Raw genomic sequence first — 22,342 nt, forward strand, 5'->3', positions numbered from 1 at the left:
CTGAAAGAAGATGAATGAAAATAGCTTGCAGCTGAAATTTATATTTCAAAATGTTTTATGTATTAGAAAATAGTTACTTCTATAAATCTGTTTCATCTGTGAAGAAAGGAAGCTTTGTGCAGTTAATGACAATAAGAGTGAAACACAAGAGGGAAGACATATTTCAGCCCATGAATTCTAGAATTGATTTATACAGAACTACTCAAATTCAAAGTAAAATAATTGAAATAGAAACAACCAGAAGCTCATTGTACTTGAGGAATGATGCTACTATTTCCTCATCTCTTTTATTTAAAGGGAAGGGGTAACCGTTGGCTATGAAAACTATCAGAGGATATCATAAAATAAAGAGAAGTTCTTGGATTTCTCAACTGTAATAAGAAACACCCCATAAATACTCGGAGCAGGCTGAAAATGTAATCAATTTGGATTTGCATAAAAAAACATGGTAGCACCTGATATGCACCACTGAAGTGGTGATATGTTATAAGATATGGCAGAGTTGACTGAGGAATAGCCATGAGCATCATATAAATGCAGATTTATAACAACCACCACCTTTGTCATGCTTTATAGAATTTAATTCTAAAAAAAGCTGTTGTGTTTGTTTTTTTGTGTGTCCTCTTTAAATAAGGTAAGAATTGAGACTGTTTTCCTATTTTATTTTCAGTCTCTCATTTAGTGCTTGGCATTTAGAGATGCTTAATAAGTGTTTGTGGGTTGAATTAACCATGTTCATTCTTTGGATCTGGCACTGATGAGGTTTGATGAGGAAGTGACACAACTTATTTCTGCCAGTTCTTTGAATAATACTGTTTACGCAATTATGAAGCAAGATTATTGAAGTAAGTTATTGAGCAAGTCTGTGGCCAGTAAATCAGCTTGCTAACATTGATTTCAAATTTGATATTATCTTGTGTTTAAGATTTCTGTATTTCATCCCAACGATTTATTTTAATCAGGGACTGTTTGATTATAAGAAACCCATTGGAACTAACATAAAATAGGGTTTGTTTATTTGTTTTATAAGGAATCAAGTGACTTTTAATGCTGCCTGAGATCAGGAAGGTTAACCAGGCCTTGGAAGGACTGGAAGCAGAGACCTAGGAGCTGTCATCTTGTGTCCTTCTCTGGAGCAAATTCTCCTGTAGCATATTGTAATTCTTTTGTCACTTGGTTCTTTTTATCTCCATCTTTCTCTTCAATTGGAGTAGAAAAGACTGCTGAGCCCCCTGTATGGTGACTGAATTTAAGGCCACTGGAGAGGAAGTCATTAAGCATAGGTTCTGGGAGGAGAGGGTGATTGGTAGTTGGGCTGACTGTTCCCTTGTGATGAGTTATATGACCAGGAGTTCTGGGTCATGTGTGACCAGCCTGGTTACTAGAGGTCATCTTTTACACATGGCAAGCATGAGCTGAGCAGGTACCCAAGAGAAATGTTTCACCCTGTTTTTAGCAGGCTCTCTGAAAGGCCTCCAAATGGAGCAATACAGATGTTCCCTTTATCTTTTACAAGAACAATACTGTTGTTTATCATTTGAGAGGAATGATGAATATTTCAAGGCCATTTGTGACATTGTATATAAGTCATGCCAAAAAATTATCTTCAAAGGTTTTGAAGTTGAAATATTTTCTCTTCAGAGGAAAAAAATGGGAAAAAATAACTTATACTTTGGATAAAACATTCTCTCTCAGGTCTGCAGAGGAGTAGTGTCAAATTACTGTTCATTTTCAAGGATTCATTATCACATGACTGGGTTTTAATATATGTATATATTTTAAGAATGTTAACTATAAAAATGAAACCAATCTCGGAACTGCTATTAAATGGAATGTGCCATAAAATTAATCAGTGACCAAGCATATGCTAAGATTTTTATAGACACCATGCAAATAGTCTTCCTTTCTTGAATCTGCCCAAAATTAAAGTTCCGTTTTGATCCATACCTCTGTGAGCCTGCTGCTTGTGCATGTGCATTCTAACACATGCTTCTTGTGTCTCAGATTTGCTGCAGTCAATCAGCATAGTAAGCTCAGCGTGTTCCCTTCCCCCTCATTGTCCTCTAAAACCTTGACTGTGCAACACCGTGTGGAGACTGACAGGGACTTGGCACTGAAGCTTGTCAAGCAGAGCCTGGTGGTATCTGAAAGACCCAGTAGAGCCTGTGAGGAAGTTGGTTGCTTCAGTCAAAGAGATACTGAAGCTTCATTGTGTTGGTCTCACCTTTAAGAACTCTGTACTTTGTTTTATTGTACCTGAGGCTGAAAAAAGAAAAAGCAAATCTGTTAACAAGTTGGGTGTGGTAACAGGTAAGGAAGCCAAGAACCAGATCCGAGGTCTCTGGGGCAGACCCTGCAGGGTGGGAAAACTAGTAAGGCTTGTGGAGAATGGTAGGGCTTTCCTTAAATGCCAGTGAGTTTCCCTCCTTTTTAGTGAAGTTTGAGAGCATCCTGGTATCATATTAGATAAAGTATTTCTCAAAATTGATTTCTGTCTCACATCTTTGGGAAACAAGGTCAAAATTCACTGCTGTCGGGCAGGTGATGTGGGAAAAGGTTAAGCCCTTCCTGGTATGCCAGCATCCCATATCAGAATCCCTGGTCCTGATACAGCTCCAATCTAACAGGCTATACCTGAGTGGCAGTGGGTGATGGCTCAAATACTTGGGTCCTTGACATTCATGTAGAATACTGGGCGAGAGTTCTCAGCTCCTAGCTTCAGCCTAGTCCAGTCCTGGCTGTTATGGACACTTGGAGAATGAACTAGTGGATAGAAGCTGGCCTCTTAATTTACTTCTTGGGAGCCTACAAGTGAAAGTTTGGAGGATCCCGGTTCCAGACTTGGTACCCTTGACTTGTGTCTGGGGAGCCAGCAGTGGAGAAGCAGGTGTGGAGGAATAGTCACATGGTGAGCCAGCAAGCAGAGAGGATACCTTACAGCTTGAATGTTAACCTCCAGGTGTAAAAGCTGGCTGCTGTGGTTGTAGCTATTGGCATGACAATGATATTTTATGAAAAGTTTCTTGTATGTGTAAAGTAAATAATCTGTTTGGAAACTGTTAACTGAATAATTTTTCTCTGTTTAACCCCTTTAATGCTTTTATGGACTGGAATCCTTTAGCCTGGAATTCAAAGCCAGTCACTGTCTGACATTCCAGCCTTCCAATTTGTTCCAGTTGGAAGCTGGTTTAAAGCAATCCAAGTTAAAAGTCTAGCCAACTGATTGGCTTATTGTATTTCCCAAATGCCCTGCTTTTGCTTGAGAGGGACAAGCTATGGAAATATTAAAGAGCCAGATTTGTGACATACATTCAGTTTTTCATCTGAATTCACTAATCTGCCAGCTCTGCCTGCGGAGGCTTAGTCCAGCTCTTCTACTCTCTGGTATTGCTTCCAAGGTGTCTATGAGTTTAACATTTTTACTGTGACCTGAAGGAGCTGAGCAGAGTAAAAAGCTGGACACTCTGTCCGGGAACTAGTATTTTGCATCACGCTGAGAGCATTATGTCTTCCTTGGTAGCATAGTCCATTTTACTTTCTAAAAAATCTTCTAAAAAGATTCATCGACTTAAAGATTATTATTATCTAGCACTCAAAGTATTTTTAGAGGCTAATTAGGAAGGCAGGTCACCTTTGAGTTAGAGAATGTTCTTAAAAATGCTTATTGGAAGGCAAGTAGGAAGTGCTAATTTTGTGGATCAGACATTATGTCTCTGAATTTTCTGAATCCCTTTGTCTTGGTGTTTCAGAATATTGTATTTTCTTGGAATTCATTGACTATTAGAAGTATCTTAAGAATAGCAATTACTATTACTATTTTAAATTGATAAAGTTAAAATTTGGCTTTGATGCTGATATAGTTTTTGATAAACAAGTGAGATATAATTGCTAAACATAGTGTTTATTTCATAGATAGAGGCTTACTTATATATGTTATCTCATATAATACAATAATCATGAGGTAAGAATATGAATATATTCCACTCTTTATTTAAAATTGTTTGTTTGTGGAGCCAATGTGGTAGAATTGCAAGCTAGTCCTCCACATGCAGTACCAGCATCTCATATAGGTGCTGGCTCTAGTCCTCTTCCTCCAACTCTCTGCTAAGGCTTGAGAAAGCAGTGGGAGATGGCTCAAGGCCTTGGGACCCTGGATCCATGTGGGTGACCCAAGAGAAGCTCCTGGTTCATAGCTTTGGATTGGCCCAGTTCTGGTCATTATGGCTATTTGGGTAGTAAACCAATGGATGGAACATCTCTGTTTCTCCCTCCCTCTTTCTGTAACTTTGACTTTCAATTAAAATAAATAAATCTTTAAAAATTATTTATTTGACAGGTCGAGAGACAGAGATAAAAAAAGAGATTGAAATAGCTCAGATCAACTGGTTAAGTCTCACGTTTGGGACCAGAAGGTTAAGCCACCTGTGACACCAGCATTTTATATGGGCACTTGTGCGAGTCCCGGCTGCTCTACTTCTGATCCAAATTCCTGCTAGTGTGCCTGGGAAAGCAGTGGAGGATGGGCCAAGGGCTGTGTTTCTGCACCCACATAGGAGATCTGCAGACCTTGGCTCCTGGTTTCAGCTTAGCTCAGCTCTAGCTGTTGTGGCCGTTTGGTGAGTCATTGGAGGTAAATCAGTGGGAGGAAGATCTATACCTGTCTGTTACTCTCTGTAACTCTTCTTTTCACATCAATCAATTAGTCAAACAAACAAAGGAAAAAATGTTCCCAAGTACTCATAACAGCTAAGACAAAGTCAAGAGCCAGGAGCTCAATCCTCGTCTACTACATGGATGACAAGACACCCAATTACTTGAGCCACCATTTGCTCAAAGGCACACACTAGTAGGAAGCAGGTGAAACTAGCTAAATTAAACCTAAAAATCCTATGATATGGAGTAGAGGTAACCCAGGTGGTGTTTCAGCTGCTAGATCAAATGCCCCTCTTTTATATGGTGACTTTTTAAAAAAAGATTTATTTATTTTTATTGGAAAGGCAGATTTATAGAGAGAAGAGACAGAGAGAAAGATCCTCCATCTGCTGGTTCATTCCCCAAGTGGCTGCAACAGCCAGAGCTGAGCTTTTCTGAAGCCAGGAGTGGAGAGCTTCTTGTAGGTCTCTCATACAGGTGCAAGGTCCCAGGGCTGGATGGGAAGTAGAGCAGCTGGGACATGAATAGGCACGTGCAAGGCAAGGATTTAGCCACAAAGCCATTGCGCTGGGCCCCACAGAGCGACTTTATTGAGCTAAACTACACAGGTGCTTGTATTTTGGCAGCTTAGTGCATATTTAATATGATCAACATTAGACTGCTTCCTAAAATATTTACACTATTGTACATTTTTGCTTGCAATTTATGACATTCTATTTCATATTATTTCATTGATTGTTAACCTATGGTGAACTAATTTTTATCATATAATACATTAACCTTTTAATTACGATTCAATTTCTGAACTTTGTTGTATTCCCTTGGTATGTCTTAGCACTAAGTGAATGCAACACTGTCTTGACTATTGTGGTTTTATTTATTATTATTTTTTTAAATTTAATACTACTACTTATTATTATTATCATTTTATGATACAGTTCCATAGGCCCTGGGATTTTCCCTTATGCTCTCCCCAGTTCCCTCCCCCCTCACTGAGTTCCCTCATATTATTACTATGACATAGTTCTTCATAAACAGTCATGGTAAGTTTTTAAGCAAGACAATATAAGTGCTACTACTGTTTTGTACAGCTGTTTTGGCTAGTCCAAGTCATTTGTATTTTTATAGAAATTTAAGAATCAGCTTGTCCACAAAAACTAGGACAGGGGCTGGGGTGGCTGGACAGAGAGGCACTCAACAAAATCTGTGAGGGCGGGATAGTTGAGCGGGTTAGATGGAACTAAGCTTCAATACCCATCGACATGTATGAGAGCCAAGTGGGATGTGGGAGAGACTGGACTAATCTGCTACACATACTGGCAAACCAGGGTAGGGGTGGGCCTGGTGGGGATTATTGTGGGTCGCTCCAACTAGGCTACAGCTCCTACTAGTTTATGTGAGGGCCACGTATGTGCTGGGCAGAACCAGGCTGGACTACAACACCCATTGGTTCCAGTGGAAGTCGGGGCTAGAAACAGAACCGAACCAGCAATTGCAACCACCAGCTGATCGGGGCGATGGACTGTGCCGGGCCCTGTACTTGCTAGTACATACAAGAATCTGGTCTCAGACAAAGTTTCTTTGGGGATCTCCCCGATCAAAATGCCGGACTCAGAACCCTAAGCAAGAAAAGACGGAAGACAGAACAGGTCAACCAACCACCTCAGCTATATACTGGCAGCAAAATACTGGACAAATGGAGACTCTGTGATGGACTATGTCAATCAGTGGATTTTTCAATGACCTCATTATGCTCGGAGTGGTGAGATTGGCAGCGATTCATGACTGGTGAACTGTCAAAACCACTTGAGCAAGTATCTTAGAGCATTCCCCATATCTGGGACCTGGGCTGGGTGGGAGACTGGGTGGGGCTTCTCCCTCAATATCCCCTTTACCTCAGATATATGAAAGAAACAATATGGAAATAATAGTGTTGCCCATTTTCCATTTTAGCCCTTGTACCTTTTTACCCTGATTAACTATGTAAAGATTGTCAAAAATATAATAAAAAATGAAAAAAAGAAAGAATCATCTTGTCAAGTTTTTATTAAAATTCTGTTGGGATTGCATTGAATCTGTTGATTAATTCGTAGAGTTGAAGTCTATGAGGTCTGGTCTTCCAGGAGATGAAAATGTAGTATTTCTATTATCTAGATTATGCTTAATTTCTCTAGCAGTATTTTTAAGTGTTCTATATGCGGGTCTCGCTCTTTTGGCATATTTATCATTTATTCTTAAGTATTTTTTGTATTTTGTTGGTGTACATTGTTTTTTTTGTTTTCAACTTATGATTATTGCTGATGTTGAGAGAGAAAATTGCTACCACACTCCTCCTCTTAAGGGCAGTTGCTCATGGATCCTGCTGACTTGATTAATTTATCTATTAGTACTTCGATTATGATAGTTTTGCTACACAGAAAATTGCCCTTTCTACTAAGAAAAATCATAGGACACTTTTAGTTCTTATTGACCAATTTGAATATCTTTGTTTCTTTTTCTTATTACTACACTGACTAGAATCTTTACTGTATTATTGACACCTAAACCTTCGCGGACCTGGCCGCGGAGGATGCTGGACGGGACGGCTGCCCCATGCCCACTATACACAAGCCGCAGCTGCATCCATGTGGTGTGCGGCCACAGGGCGGGCCTAGCAGAGCCGCGGGTGCTAACCTCACAGGTGAGCACTTGCTGGCTTTGTTAGGCATGTCTGACTCTGCCTACTGCTCCCTAGGGGTCAAGCCGGAAGTATTGAGAATAAATACTCTCGCATTGTTGTAGATTTCAGGGGAAGGGAATTTTGCTTTTCACGATTAAATATAATGTTGATTGTATATTTTTCAGAGACGCCCTTTACTAGACTGGGGAATTTCCCTTTTTTTTTTTTTTCTGGGTAGTTGAGAATTTTTTTGTTTGTTTAGCTTTCAAAAATTATTTAGCTATTTTTACTTGTTTGAAAGGCAGAGGGAGGGAGGGAGGAAGTGAGAGACAGTGGAAAGGGGAGAGATTAATGGTTTTTCTTTCTATCAATTCACTCCCCAAATGCCTGCAATATTTGGGGTTGTGCCAAGGTATAGCTGGGAGCTGGGAACCTAATCAGGGCCTGTTATATGAGTGGCTGGAACCATCACCTGCTTGCTGCCTTCCTGGGTGCATGTTAGCAAGAAGAGCTGGATTAAGCACACAGCCAGGATATGAACCTAGGAACAGCAGAGTCCTGTGAGGAATCCTAACCACTTTGCCACATGTTTGGCTGACTGTACATTAGATTTTGGAATGCTTTTCTTAATGAAAGCTTTTCACATGAGTTTTCTTTTATTATGTTATTAATATGGTAAATTTCACTGATTTATTTTGAAATATTCAACCTACCTTGCATCCCTAGAGTAAGCTCCATTTTTTTTTCTGATGTATTATCCCTTTTCTAGGTTGTTGAATTCAGTTTATTAATGTTTTTAAAATTCTGTATTTACATTCATGTATGACACTGGTTTATAGTTTTAAAAAGGCATTTTGCTGTCTTTGCAACATAGTAAAACCTAGTTCAAAATAGCATGAGTTGCTAAGTAATCTATTTTTTGAATGGTTTGTGAAGAACTTTGCGTTATTTCTTCCTTAAATGTTTGTTCGGATTTGCTAGTGAACTCAGTTGGAGAGTTGTCTTTGGGAAGGTTTAAAAGTAGAAATTAAATATCCTTTTTAGATAAAGAGCTGTTTCGACTATCTGTAATCATGGATTAGCTTTTTGCTATTCTAACACGGGCTAGATATAAATGAAAAGTGTTGATTTAAGTTTGTAATTTTGGAGGTTCACAGTTCACAGTTCAGTGGCCAATTGTTTCTGAATCTTTCGATTCTCTTGCTGGCAGCAGGCAGCACAGGGCATTATGTGGCTAGAAGAGTATGCTTACTTTGTCTATGTAGTTCTTGTAAGCCCCTGATTTTCAATTCAGTCCAGTCACTTCCTTAAGGCCCACCTTCCAGTGCCATAACTGGATTGTGTCTATCTTCTTAGTAACGTTAGCATATGACTTTGGGAGCCTCATCTTGTTCAGATCGTAGCAGTAGCTGTTACAGTTTTGTATTTTATAGCAATTTGTCCCTTCTTCCTGGTAGCTAAATTTTATTGAATTTTTTCATAATAGTTTCTTACAATTGCAAATATGTATATTGTGCAGTGATGTCATCTGTCTTTCCTGTTCCTGGAACTTTGTTTCTTCCTCTTCTTTCTTTACCAGCCTGGCCAGTGGATTATTAATTTTATTCATGTTCTTCATCTTTGTTGTATTTCTGTTATGTATTTTGTTGATATACATTCTGATCTTTAATACTCCTTTCTTCTCTGGGTGTTTTTCTATTGTTTTTCTGATTTGTTAATGTGGAAGCTGAGTTTGTTGATTTGATGTCTTTATTTGTTTTCTCATATTAGTTTTAACCATCTGTGTTTCTTCTAACCACTGTTTTAGCGTTATTCTGCAAGTTTTACAATATTGTATTTTCATGTTTTCTCATCATAACTTCTAATTTCCTTTCAGATTCATTTTTTTTTCCTTTGGCTTACAGGCTTTTTAGAAATCTGTCATTTGGTTTTTTAGAATTTTCTGGATTTTTCAGAGATCTTTTGTTTATTGATTTTGTATTTAATTTTTCTTTGGACAGAAAATATACCACTTTTTGTTATTTAAATCCTTTCAACATCATTGGGACTAGCATTGTGGTGTAGTGTGCAAAGCTGCTGCCTGTTATGCTGACATTCCATGTGGGTGCCAGTTTGTGTCCCTGCTGCCCTACTGCCGATCCAGTTCTTTGCTAATAGTCTGGGAAAAGCAGCAGAAGGTGGCCCATGTTTAGGTCCCTGCTATCCATGTGGGAGACCTGGAAGAAGCTCTTGGCTTCTGGTTGGCTGTTGTGGCCATGTAGGGAGTGAGCCAGCAGGTGGAAGATCTCTGTCTCTTCTCCTCCCATCCCCCTTCTGTAACTCAGACATTCAAATAAATGTCAGTCTTTGACAAGAAAATCCTTTTAAGTTTATTGAGACTTCTATTATGGACTGGGCTGTGTGACTGCCTTAATAAATGTTCCATATGTACTAGAAAGAATGTATTCAGTTCTTTGTTGGAGTGTTCTATAAATAACAGTTAGGTTGATTGATGCAGTTGTTCAAATGTATTGTCTCATGTTATTAATTTTTCTGTTTAGTTGTTTCAGTAGTTATTGAAAGAAGAATGTGAACATTGCAGACTATACTTATATGTTTATCTTGAATATTTGTTCTTGCTGTTCTATCAGTTTTTACCTCATTTATTTTAAAGTCTGTTAACTGTTTAGCAGTATTATTGTCTTCTTAAACTGCTACTTGTGGCCTTTGGAAATATGGTTTGCCCTGAATTCACCTTAACTATTAATATAGCATTTCTGGTCTTTTAATTTTAGCTGAGTTGTGTCTTTATATCTAAAGTGGTTTCTTGTAGGCGGCATATAATTGGACCTTGTTTTAAAATCTGACAATCTTTGCTTTTTTATAATTGGGTTGTTTAGGTAATTTGCATCTTATTTTATTTTAGTTTAATTTAGTTTAACATTTATTTGTTTTTATTGGAAAGGAAGATGTACTGAAAAAAAGAGACACAGAGAGAAAGATCTTCTGTCCACTTGTTCATTGCCCAAGTGGCCACAACAGTCAGAGCTAAGCTGATCTGAAGCCAGGAGCCTGGAGCTTCTTCTGGGTCTCTATATGGGTGCAGGGCCCCAAGGCTTTGGGCTGTCCACTACTGCTTCCCAGGCCATAAACAGGGAACTGGATGGGAAGTGGAGCCGCTGGGACCAGAACTGGCACCAATATGGGATCCTGGTGCATGCAAGGTGAGGATTTAGCCACTAGGCTCTAGTGCTGGGCCTGTCATTTACATTTGTGAAAGTATTTATTTATTTATTTATTTATTTATTTATTTATTTATTTATTTAAAGGTTTTTAGGGAGAAGAAGGAAAAAGACACAGAGAGGAGGAGAGACAGAGAGGCCTTCCATCTGTTGGTTTACTTCTCAAATGGCTGCATTGGCCCAAGCTGAACTGATTTGAAGCCAGGAACTAGGAGCTTAATCCTGGCTTTCCATGTTGGTTCAGGGACTCAAGTCCTTGAGTCACCCCCTTTTGCTTTCCCAGGCTGTAAGCAGAGAGAGCTGGATCAGAGTGGAATCGCTAGGATATGAACGGGTGCCCAATACGGCCTTTACTTACTGTGCGCAAGCTGAGGATTAGCTGTGCCGTGCCACTGTGCTGGCCCATGGGTCTTTTACATTTAAGGTGATTCTTGTTGTGTTGGTCAGTGAGTGAACATGTAGAGCATGTACCTCCTGAGGGTGTATTGTTAGTATCAACAGTTGCCTGCATTTCTATCAGTTACTTTGTGTTTCAGAGTCCTTGCTTTGTGAGACAGAATAGTTAAAGGAGAGATTTTAAAATTCTGGTCTGATCTCAGAATGAAGTTCAGGAAACTAGATCCTTTTTTTTTTTTTTTTTTTTTAAAGATTTATTTTTATTATTTTTTTCATTGGAAAGGCAGATATACAGAGAGGAGAGACAGAGAGGAAGATCTTCCGTCCGATGATTCACTCCCCAAGTGAGCGCAACGGACCGATACTATGCCGATCCGAAGCCAGGAGCCTCTTCCGGGTCTCCCACGTGGGCGCAGGTTCCCAAAGCTTTGGGCCGTCCTCGACTGCTTTCCCAGGCCACAGGCAGGGAGCTGGAAGGGAAGCGGGGCTGCCGGGATTAGAACCGGCGCCCATATGGGATCCCGGGCGTGCAAGGCGAGGACCTTTAACCACTTGCGCCACCGCGCCGGGCCCAGGAAACTAGATCCTTAATGGAACATTTTGGAGGACTCTACTGTGCTTCTGCTTGTTTTGAATTAGTTCTTGTTATTTATTATTATGGCCCATAAGAGCACTGATCTGCCCTCTTCTCTAGGATATTGCAGGCCGAAGTTGACACAAGACCGCCTGGGACGTTTTATTGCTACCTCCAATGGCACAGTCTAGATGAATTCAGGTTGCACAGCAGGCTTTTTGTTATTACCAGTCTCCCTTGATTTTCACAGAATCGTTATTTTGCTTTATGGGAAATAATTCATATTTCACATTGAAAAAGGTTTTTAAATTTTTTGAAAGACCAAGACTGGGGGAAGAAGAGATTGAGATGTTCTGTCTGCTGGTTCATTTTCCAAATGTCTACTGCCCAAAGCTGGACAAGGCTGAAGGCAGGAGCGAGGTATTTGACCCACATCTGCCAGGTCAGAGACAGGCACCAGGTTCTTGATCCCTCGGCTGCTGCCTCCCTGCATGAGCTTTGGTTGGAAACTGTTGTAAGCAGAGCTGGGACTTGAACCTGGGCACCTAACTTGAGATGTGGGCATTGCAATGTCCTCCAGATTTTATATTTCTGTCTTCTAACAGATATGAACCATGCCTTAATTTCCAGGATATGATATCATATACTGGAAACCATATTAACATGTACAGCTATTTAATAAATATCAGTCTATATTTGTTGAGTTAAATGTAGATATTTAACTTTATATATATATATATTTAGCTCTTCTATATATTGAAATTAAAAAGTGAGATGTTTGCTTGTTATAAATAACCTAATTCTTCATAGAACAGTGGGGCTGGCATTGTGGGACCTTGGGTAAAGCTTCCACCTGCAACACTGGCATACCACATGTGTGTCAGTTTCAATCCTGGCTACTCTATTTCCAATGAACTTTCTGCTGACATGCCAGAGAAAGCAATGGAGGATGGCCCAAGTGCTTGGACCCCTGCTACCCATGTGAGAGAAGAAATGAAGCTCCTGGTCCTGATTTCAGCCTGGCCTGTCCCTCTCTGTTGCAGCCATTTTTGGGGTTAACCAGCAGATAGGAGATCCATCTCTTTTGTTCTATCACTTTTTGAAACCATGCCATGTTACTTTCAAATCTCTTAAGAAAATCAAAATCCATCACTGATCAGAGTAATTATATTTTTATTCTTTTGCCACTTCTGTATCAGTACATTAAAGAAAAACTGTTTGTGACTTTACTCCTTGTATTTCTTTTTTGATTCCACTCCCATTTAATATCATTAGTAAGTATGTCACCAGTAAAATTTTGTTGTTTTTCTTATGTTTTTGGCTTCAGGGCTAGCTTGTACAAGGAAGGGAACAAAATGTTTGGTGGCTTTCTGTCTTCAGTTAGGCGGAACATGAGCCATTAAAAAACAAAAAACAAAAAACAACCAAAAATGTGATAAGACAGGAAGATGGAGTTTTGTAGGTGAGGGGTTTCAGATGGTCTGCTAGGAGAGTAAAGGGATCAAGAGGGAGGGGAGGTTGGGGACAGAGCTGGCTTTAGCAGAAAGAGAAAGGGTGAGTAGAACTTACGTTTTTCCTCTCTTTGGGCTTTAGAGTCTTCGCATTATTGTCTTTCTGTGTGGCAAACCTTCTGTCAGAAAATGGTGTGCAGATTTAGGCACACAAATTCATCTTTTGTGTGGTTGTATTTAATGTATAGAAAAGTTACAAGTCATTTCTAGTTCTTCCTTTGTGCTTATGCCTAAACCTCTCCATCTGGAGAAATGCCAGTTTGCCACTAAATTTAAATAAATAAGAACATGTCTCATCAATAGGGGCGGCAAATTTAGCCCCTCTTTAGAGCACTGAGCAATTTATGACCATATGTTAAATACCATAAAACAGCTTTAAAGATTTGGTCCCTGGCCATTGCCAGATTGCACCGTAGGAGTGTAGCAGCATTGCGAGGGGCTGGGAATGTTTCCTCCGGCCCTTGGAGGCCTCAGCAACTCACTGATGTCACAGCCAAAGGGGCCTGTTTTCAAACATTCCCTTTAGAAAGGTGAAATACTAAAAGATTCCATTTTGGCATTTGGGTGCAAAGAAGGCAAGACTTTTTTTTGCTTCCTAAGGGTCAGAATTAGTATGGAAAGTGTTGTGTGGGGAATGAGTAACTTGGCAGCAGTAAGTGCAGAAGGCAAGTCTAGGAATAGGTAATAGATATTCTTCTCTTCTTTTTCTTGGAGCATGAACTGGACTTTTCTATGGCATAAGCCAACCAAATATCACATTTCTCAGTTTATTTTTTGCCAACTTCCATGGTATTAATATTAATGTTAAAAATAGTTAAAAATTTTTTATACCAAAGAGCTGCCAGTTATAAGGGTTTCTTTTCTTCCAGAAGTATGAGTCATTATTTGGTGAGCTCCAAATATTAATTTTTGTTCTTACCATCATCATGGCCTGTGAGTCATTTATGGCATTCAGTGGGCTTATGGCTGAGAGAATGAAGGAATGGGCCAGCAACCATGTGATTTTGTTCACGTTGTCATCTAGGACCTTCCATGGACTTTTAATATGTGAGGAAATCACTGATTCAGGCCTGGGCAGGGTTATTAAGTGGAAATAGATAGCATTAACTTTGTACAAGATTTTTCTGATTATTCTCCCAGAAGGACCAGTCTTCTTACAAAGGGAAGTTGATGAAATTTGGCTGTTAGAGAGATCCAGGATTCCTGGCCTTGGTGGATGTGTGAGTGCCAGCCTGAGGGCTGATTTCCTGTCAGTTCCTGTGTGGTGTCCATTGCTACATCCTCTCTGTGACCACTTGGCATTGTAGGCCATCCTTTGTAACTGCTCTCCGGTAAAATCTTAGTGGTTTGATCTCAGTGTGCAGGAGGCAGCTGGCATAACTCAGTAGGAAGTGCACTTGGAGAATTGTCTCATACTTGCTAAGGTCAGGTTACACAGTATTATTATATGTTGTTGCTTTCTTCCTTGCAAAGAACACAAAACCTCAAATGTGGGTAAATTCTAAAGGTGCTGGGTAGCAATTTGAAATTGCCCTATCTTATTAGTCTATGGGCCAAACTTGAGTGGGGTCCTAGGTTTAAGTCTTGTCTATGCTTGTGAAAGACAAATCTATGCGCTAGTGGATGTTTCACTTCCATTGTAGATAGTTGTGCATATGCCTTTGGAGTTACAATATTTCTGTTTTGTTCTAGGTTTAGATTGTCAAGGGAAGTCTCATTATGTAGGATGTATTGTTGCCCAGATATTTCTTTTCTGTGTTTGTGGAATTTTCCTGTTTCTTTTCCAAGCATCCATTAAGATTGTTCTCTGATATATTTCAAACGAAGTGAAACATAGAGATATTTAAAACATTTTTTCACTATCTAATTTTAAAATTATTTCTATTTTTCATGCTAGGTTTGTGAATGTTGCGCAGTTTAGAAAAGTGATTGATTTCCCTCACATTGTGGCACCTTGATTCTCTTTGTGCAGAATTGGAATTACCTTTAGCCCTGTTCATTAAGAGGAGAACAAACTCACGTAAGAATTGATTGGGATCTTTAACAATCTATGATGGCACTGTCTATTCTATTCCTAATTCTTCTTTTCATCGTTGGAGAAGTCCTGTCTTCTATAGGATTTAAATGATAACTGATTATTGTTATTTTATTTTATGTTCTTATTTCCAACTAAGTGAACGGAAAGGAAAATGAGTTGTGTTTCTTCTTCTTGAAGATTTATGTATTTTTATTGGAAAGGCAAATTTGAAGAGAGGAGAGACAGAAAGATCTTTTGTTAGTTGATTCACTCCCCAGTTGGTCTCAAACGCTGAAACTGAGCTGATCCAATGCCAGGAACCAGGAGTCTCTCCTGGGTCTCCCATGTGGGTGCAGGGTCCCAAGACTGTGTGCCATCCTGCACTATTTTCCCAGGCCACAAGCAGGGAGCAGGAAGGAAAGTGGAGCAGCCAGGACACTAATTGGCACCCATATCGGGTCTCAGTTCATGTAAGGTGAGCCATTGTGCTAGGCCTGAGTTGTGCTTCTTTACAGAGAAGCAGTACTCTTTCCAAAGGTAGATTTTTAAAATCAGATTTGTGGACATCAGGCAACACAGAAACTTCAAAACCAGATAAGGCCTTAAGTATGGAAACCAGAGAGAAATTTGAATTTGAGACATTGAGAGTTTCAATATATGGATTCCATCCAATCAAAATCATAGCCCCTGAAATAAGATATTTTTCAACCCTGGGATCAAGACATCCTTCTCCCAACACCCATGATCTTTAAGGTCTGTGTCAGTATCTGATATATGTGGTAGATGCTCAGAAGATGTTTGTGAAATGAGTGAAACAAGAAAATTTTTTGTCTTATGTGAAAGTCTTAATTGGAAGGATGCTAATTTTGCAGATCTATCAGTGGGATGAGATATCTAAAGATTTGAAGAAGGGAAATGTAGTTAGTGCATTGAAGAAAGGGAATGAAAACGATGAAGATTATTAAATGTACCAGATTGACATGTATATTTACAAAGAATTCGGAAAAAGAATCACAAAAAAATGTTTCCCAATATTTACTAGAATAGGAATATCCAATTTTATTTTGTAAAGAACAACTCTTAATAGATTAATCTCTTACTACAGAGTGATGAGTAGTGTACTTTGGGGAAAAAAGGGTTAATTGAGTATATCCCAAGTATGGCAGAACTTTTGGTTCCATCCTTGGGATGGGTCTGATGAGCAGATCATAAAATGATTGGTTAGATATGAAATGTGTTTCTTGACAGAGTGCCCAAAGTCTGTCATGACTAGAGAATAAATGCTGTTTGCTGTTGGAATCAGTTTTGTCCTCTTGATATATAGCAAATTGCATAGTTTAATCCAGTTCGTTTTAAAAATGATTCTTACCTTTTTTCTTTCTCCTTTTCTTAAGTGGATGAGACAAATTCTATGCAATTACAGGGGTGATCTGAGTTCCGAAAGCATTTCATCTACCCATCCAGCTAGTCATTATTGGGGATCTACTTGGTCATACTGTTTGAGGGCCTCTATTGTTTAACACTGTTCTGTTTGCTCTTTTTGATACTATACAGTTTCTAATTTCCTTTTCAGCTCTGTCTGCTGCTGTCTTTTCTGACCATTTTATTCTTGCTGTTGTAATCTGCTCATCGTTCCTTGAGCATGTAATTTACTTGAGTGGAGTGAGCATGATTTTAGATGGAAAGAGAGTAATCATAGATTAGGAGACCATTGGAGATACCTCCCGTTTTATGTGCTTTTTCACTTCTTGGCTTTACTTCTCCTCCTTCAGTATAAACTCCCTCCTTTTGAGTATGGATGGGCCTGAGACTGCCTTGACAGTAATAGATGATGCAGATAATGCTCTGTGTCTTCTGAAGGTGATCATAAAGACAGTGCAGCTTTTGTCTTCCTTAGAGGACACTTGAGCTTGGAACTCTGTGCCACTGTGTAAGAAGTGTGACTATTTTGAAGTTGCCTGGCTGTCAGGTAGCCAAACCACATAAAGAGGCCGCATGTAGGCGCCACAATTTCCAGTACTTGTTTTGGAGTTAGCCCAGCCCAAAGAAATCCTACTGGACCCCTCAAGCTAGTTAAATTCCACCAGCTGAGTGCCATTGTGTGATCTCAGTACTGGACAAAGCAGAAGAATCACCCATCTGCATTCTGCTTATATATATACCCCCTAGAATCTGTGAACACATAAAATCGTTCTTAAAGACAACGAAGAATAGAAATGGAACAAGGACCTGCAGGAGGGTAGAAGATACGAGAGCAGGAGCAGAAGTATCAAAGTCAAATCTCCTGAGGGAGGAGAAACAAGTAAAAAGATTGGAAAGAAATAAGTGAATTTTGGGACAAAAAGGTGAAAAATTCCTGTCTGATGTCCTGTTATTACTAGTACTTTTACAAATATATACGTTGGAGTTGATGCCACCTATTAAGAGGTAGAAGGCCTACAAAGAACCTGCTGTTTGGTTGAAGATAGTACCAGTGACAGGCCTTCTGCTCCTTGCTTTTAAACCTGTGTGTATGAGGAAAGACAGAAGCATGGGCTTTATCACCGTGTGATATGTGGCCTGCTGTCCTCAGGACAAGGTTGTGCGGGTGCAGTCTGTGCTGTCTGCACGAAGCCCCAGCAGCCTTCCCGAGGAGCTTCTGCAGAGCTGGGGTTCCAACACTGCGGTGTGTGGGTACGGCCTCCACCTTCAGTACGGACATCAGGTCTGGGTGCCAGTCCATATCATGGCTGTTTCACTTCTGAGCCAGCTCCCTGTTAGTGGCCTGGGAAGGCAACAGAGGTTGGCCTAAATGTTCAGGTCTCTGAAGACATGTGAAAGACTTGAAGAAGCACCTGGCTCCTGACTTCAGCTTGACCCAGCCCAGGCTATTGTAGCTGTTTGGGGAGGTGAACTGATGAATGAAGATTTTCTGTCCCTCTTTTCCTCTTCCGTTCTCTCTCTCTCTCTCCATTACTTATTTAAAAGTAAATAAATAAGCCTTAAAAAAAAGTGCCTTGGCCACGAGGCTCTGTTGATGAGTTTTGAACCTAAGATTCCTTGAAGATTTGGAATAATCCAAGCCACTTGAGATTGAGTGAAACGAAAGGTCCCTAGCTTTAGATTGAGGATTTTGATTTTAAATAACAGCTTTCTGGAGAGAGGATGGGAATGATTCTACAGTTGTGGTTAGGAGGCTTCACAGTGCGTTTATGCAAATTGGAGCTCAGCAAGCATTGTTAATTGAATGGCAGGGATGCTTCTTTAGAAATAAGAATTGTTTTGTGTAGCATCCAGGGTTTGGATTCTAGCCATTTTCAAGTCGTTTATTGTTTCTGTGAAGGTGTTCCATGCACCCTATTTAAATGTAGTCTTAAGACCCTGGGAATCCTTTAAGTTTTAGTGGAATGAGATACCCAATTTGTTGTTGGAATCTTTTAATTAATGTTTTATGAAGAGAGAGAGGCAGGGGCAGAGATGCCGTAGGGCCTCATTATAATACTGTTACCCGAAAAAGGACCAGTTTTCATGGGAACATAAGCATGATGTGTCAGATCTTTCCCTCATGTGTTCTAGTCAGAAGTCAGAGTTTACTTCTGTTTTATCAAGGGGTTCTTGTATGTCAGTTTTGATCTGTCAGATGTTTGTATTTCGTCAACACTCAGTTATTCCCCTTGTGTTGGAGTGGCCTTGGCCCTTGTGAGCTGTCGTGACTTGTATTTGGCTGCTTTCTCCTCCCCTTCCCTGAAAATTGCGATACATGGAGATAACTTGCTCTTGCAGACCCTGTTGATGTGTTTCTTCCTTGCGCAATTTTCCCGGCAGAAGCGTGACTGTCTCTGTCCTTTGTTATCATCAACTTAAATTTAAGTTATCAGAAAGATTGTCATTATGATACGGTGCTCTTTAAAAGCTGTCCATTTTCTGTGGCTTTTTGTTTTGTTTTGTTTTGTACTTTCATTGAATCTTGGCTACAGCTTGTGTGCCTGGTTTTATTCTGGTTGTACTTTTATTTTCATTTCTCCATCCAGTGTTTCTGAAAAGCATTTTATTATATCTACTTTTGATGAGTTTTAATTTGTTCGTCCTCATTTTTTAGCATCCCAGTTTTTCATTTGTTTCAGTAGATTTCCCTTCACTTTAGTTTCTCTGTGTTGCCGGCTTTACTTTTGTTCATTGTTACGATTTAGCTCTGTTGTGTGTGAACTCAAAGGGTCCTTCATGCCTTTTTGGGTCTGTCTGTTCTTTCTCTTCCACTTTTTTTTTCCAGCTTGGTCCAGTTCCTGGGCATTTCAGAGTTACTTGGCAGTAGTGAGTATGATGCAGTTTTGCATGAATTCCACAGGCTAGCGCTCGGTTTTTACAAAGCTTGTGAAAGTGCACCCTCTTCCAAGCACAGTTCCATGGGGGCTAAAGAGCAAAGCCCTATGTGAGATTGTCCTTTGTGTGCAAGTTTGACTCTGGTGCTGGTGCACTGGTCTGTGCGTGTTTGTAGTCAGCAAAAAGACTCATTGTTAAACAATGAACTCAGAACAGAGAGAGATTGGTGTGGTTCTCCCCACCCCACCCCTTCTTGCATTCTGTGGTTATTTCTCCTGATTTTTTGGCAAGTGTTGGGAGCCTGTGTTAGGCTGTGCCACATCAGCCTGAGTTCTCTGTCTTATTTGATTCAGCTAGGCATCAGGCAGGAATATTTGCAAATCATATCTCATTCCATATTCTCCAAAGTAGTTTTACTTAAATGAGCTCATGTTATCGTATATACACAGCTGGGCTCAAAGGGCTTAACTAGACTGAGATCATGTAGTTAGAAATTCAGATGCCCAGAACTAAAATGCAGGACTTCTGAGCACATGTTCATAGCTTTTTCTGTGTTAAGAAATAAATCTCTTCTATGTTAATAACACCTTGTCTTCCATTAGAACTACTTAAGATCATATCACAAAGGGCTGGAGAAGTGGCTCAACTGGCCAATCCTCCACCTGCAAGTGCCAGCATGCCGTGTGGGTGGTGATTCACTTCCCGGCTGCTCCACTTCCCAACCAACTCTCTGCTTATGGCCTGAGAAAGCAAAGGACCACCACCCAAAGCCTTGGGACCCTGTACCCCTGTGGGTGACTTGGGAGAAGCTCCTGGCTCCTGGCTTGGATCAGCTTAGCTTCAGCCACTGCAGCCATCTGGGGAGTGAACCAGTTGATGGAATGTATTTCTCTGTCTCTCTTCTCTGTAAATCTGTCTTTCTAATAAAAATAGATGAATTTTAAAAACATAATAGAATAAAAAAGATCAAATCACCGTGAAGGATCAGCTGCTTCTGGTGAAGGTTATGAAGGAAATAAGAAGAATCAGTGGGACACAAGGAGGAAATTTCAATATATACGACATCAGGTGTCAGCACCTTTTGCCATCCATCAGCTGGGAAAGGTGACTGACTAGTGCTGATTAGGGTTAGCTGGAAAACTTGTTACTGTGTAGACATTATTTAAACACTCGAGGAATAACAACTAGCAGGGTTTTTTGTTGTTGTGTTTGTTTATGAGAACAGAAATTACAAACAGAAGTTAATAAAAAATAGGGTGAAAATATGATTAGATTTCTGAGAGATGAAGGCTCAATTCAACCTAGAGACGTAGAGACTATTCGTGAGGGTTATGGTTTACTGTGGCTGTTGAGATTGATTAGCATGTGGTCTTATGTTCTAGGTCTGAAGACCTCATCCAGTAACATGGAGTCATGACTCAGGTTCTTTATCTAGCATGATGCATCTCTAGTTCTACTAACTTTTTTAATATACAAATTAAAACATAGCTGTGAACTACTTTATAAAATAATTTTTATTTTATTTATTATTTTTTTTAGTGTGGAAAACATGAGGGAAGGTGACAATCAAGGATAGTAAGATGGATGTGATAGCCTAGGTCTTTCGTGCACTGAGATCCTGTAAGGATGCTGGCTCGTGTCCTGGTGGCCCTGTTTCCCATCCAGCTTCCTGCTTGTGGCTTGGGAAAGCACTCAAGGATGGCCCAAAGCCTTGGGACTCTCTACCTGCATGGGAGACCTGGAAAAGGCTCTGGACTCCCGGCTCCTGGCTTTGAATCAGGTCAGCTCCAGTCATTGTGGTCACTTGGGGAGTGAATCAGCAGATGGAAAATTTTCCTCTCTGTCTCTCCTCTGTCTATCTGACTGTCCAATAATAATAAAAAAAAGATTGTCCAGATGCATATTCATATACTCTGAATATATTTATTTATTTTTAAGATTTGTTTTTATTGGAAAGATTTACAGAGAGAAGGATAGACAAAAAGATCTTCCATCTGCTTAATCACTTCCCAAGTGGCTGCAGTGGCCAGAGCTGTGCTGATCTGAAGCCAGAAGTTTCTTCCAGGTTTCCTATGCATGTGCCGGATCCCAAGGCCTCGGGCCGTCCTCGACTGCTTTTCCAGGCCATAAGCAGGGAGCTGTATGGGAAGTGAGGCTGCCGGGATTAGAACCTGGACCCTCTGAACATTTATGAATGAAAAAGTTGTTTTCATTTAAAAAATACTTAAAATTTATTTGAAAGTTAACTTTGTCATGTTTTAAGTACCCAACTATTTTATAAGATAGAACTCTTGACAAACTAGGTAAGATCAGAAGCAAATTTAGTTGAATTGAAACGTTATTTCTTCAGCCTAGTAGTCTTTCTGCAACAGTTTTAAGAGCCTTAAATGTTTTTGTCAGAATTTATGTCATCCTAATAATTAGCTCAAGTGAAAGAATTTTGTTTTTAATTGATGTTATTTAATTTACTACCCATTGTAGCAATTCCTTTAGTAGTGTCCTTGGTAAGTGAATATATAGCTACTATTATTATTATGTATCTTATCCATGAGACATTACAAGGCTCATTTGAAAAACAGCTTTGTTCTCAGGACAGAGTAACTTCATTTGGTTGTCTGAGGGACTGTTTTAGGCTACCATGAGGAGCTTTCAGCTGACTTCCCATTTGAATAAATTATCCATGCCAGATTTCTTTAATAGTGGTGAGCTTTTTGACAAATGGAATTATTAGAATTATCACCATAATCATCTGCTGAAAAAATAGTAAATAATGGCAGCAGGCTACAGTCCAAACAAATGGTAGTCTTAATATTGAAAAAGGAAGGAAGGATATACTCTTCAGCTGTTTACCTTTATTGAAGTGGGTAAAATTTCATAGTTGATTATTAAACATTGTTTAAGTGCATCTACATGTGTTATATCTGCAATAGCAAACATGGTTTTAATTAAAAGGAAGTTTTACTAAACCAACCTCATTGTTTTTTTGCATAGCAGATTAGGTGATGTAGCATG

General features: G+C 39.7%; 1 protein-coding gene across 3 annotated transcripts in view; it reads left to right on the plus strand.

Annotated features, from left to right (window-relative positions):
- Positions 1 to 22,342, plus strand: part of BABAM2 (BRISC and BRCA1 A complex member 2) — a 449,694-nt gene that overhangs the window by 79,023 nt on the left and 348,329 nt on the right. The window lies entirely within an intron of this gene.

This window comes from Ochotona curzoniae, unplaced genomic scaffold (assembly GCF_017591425.1).
Source record: "Ochotona curzoniae isolate NIBS_2020 unplaced genomic scaffold, NIBS_Ocur_1.0 contig_883, whole genome shotgun sequence".
NCBI classification, from domain to species: Eukaryota; Metazoa; Chordata; class Mammalia; order Lagomorpha; family Ochotonidae; genus Ochotona; species Ochotona curzoniae.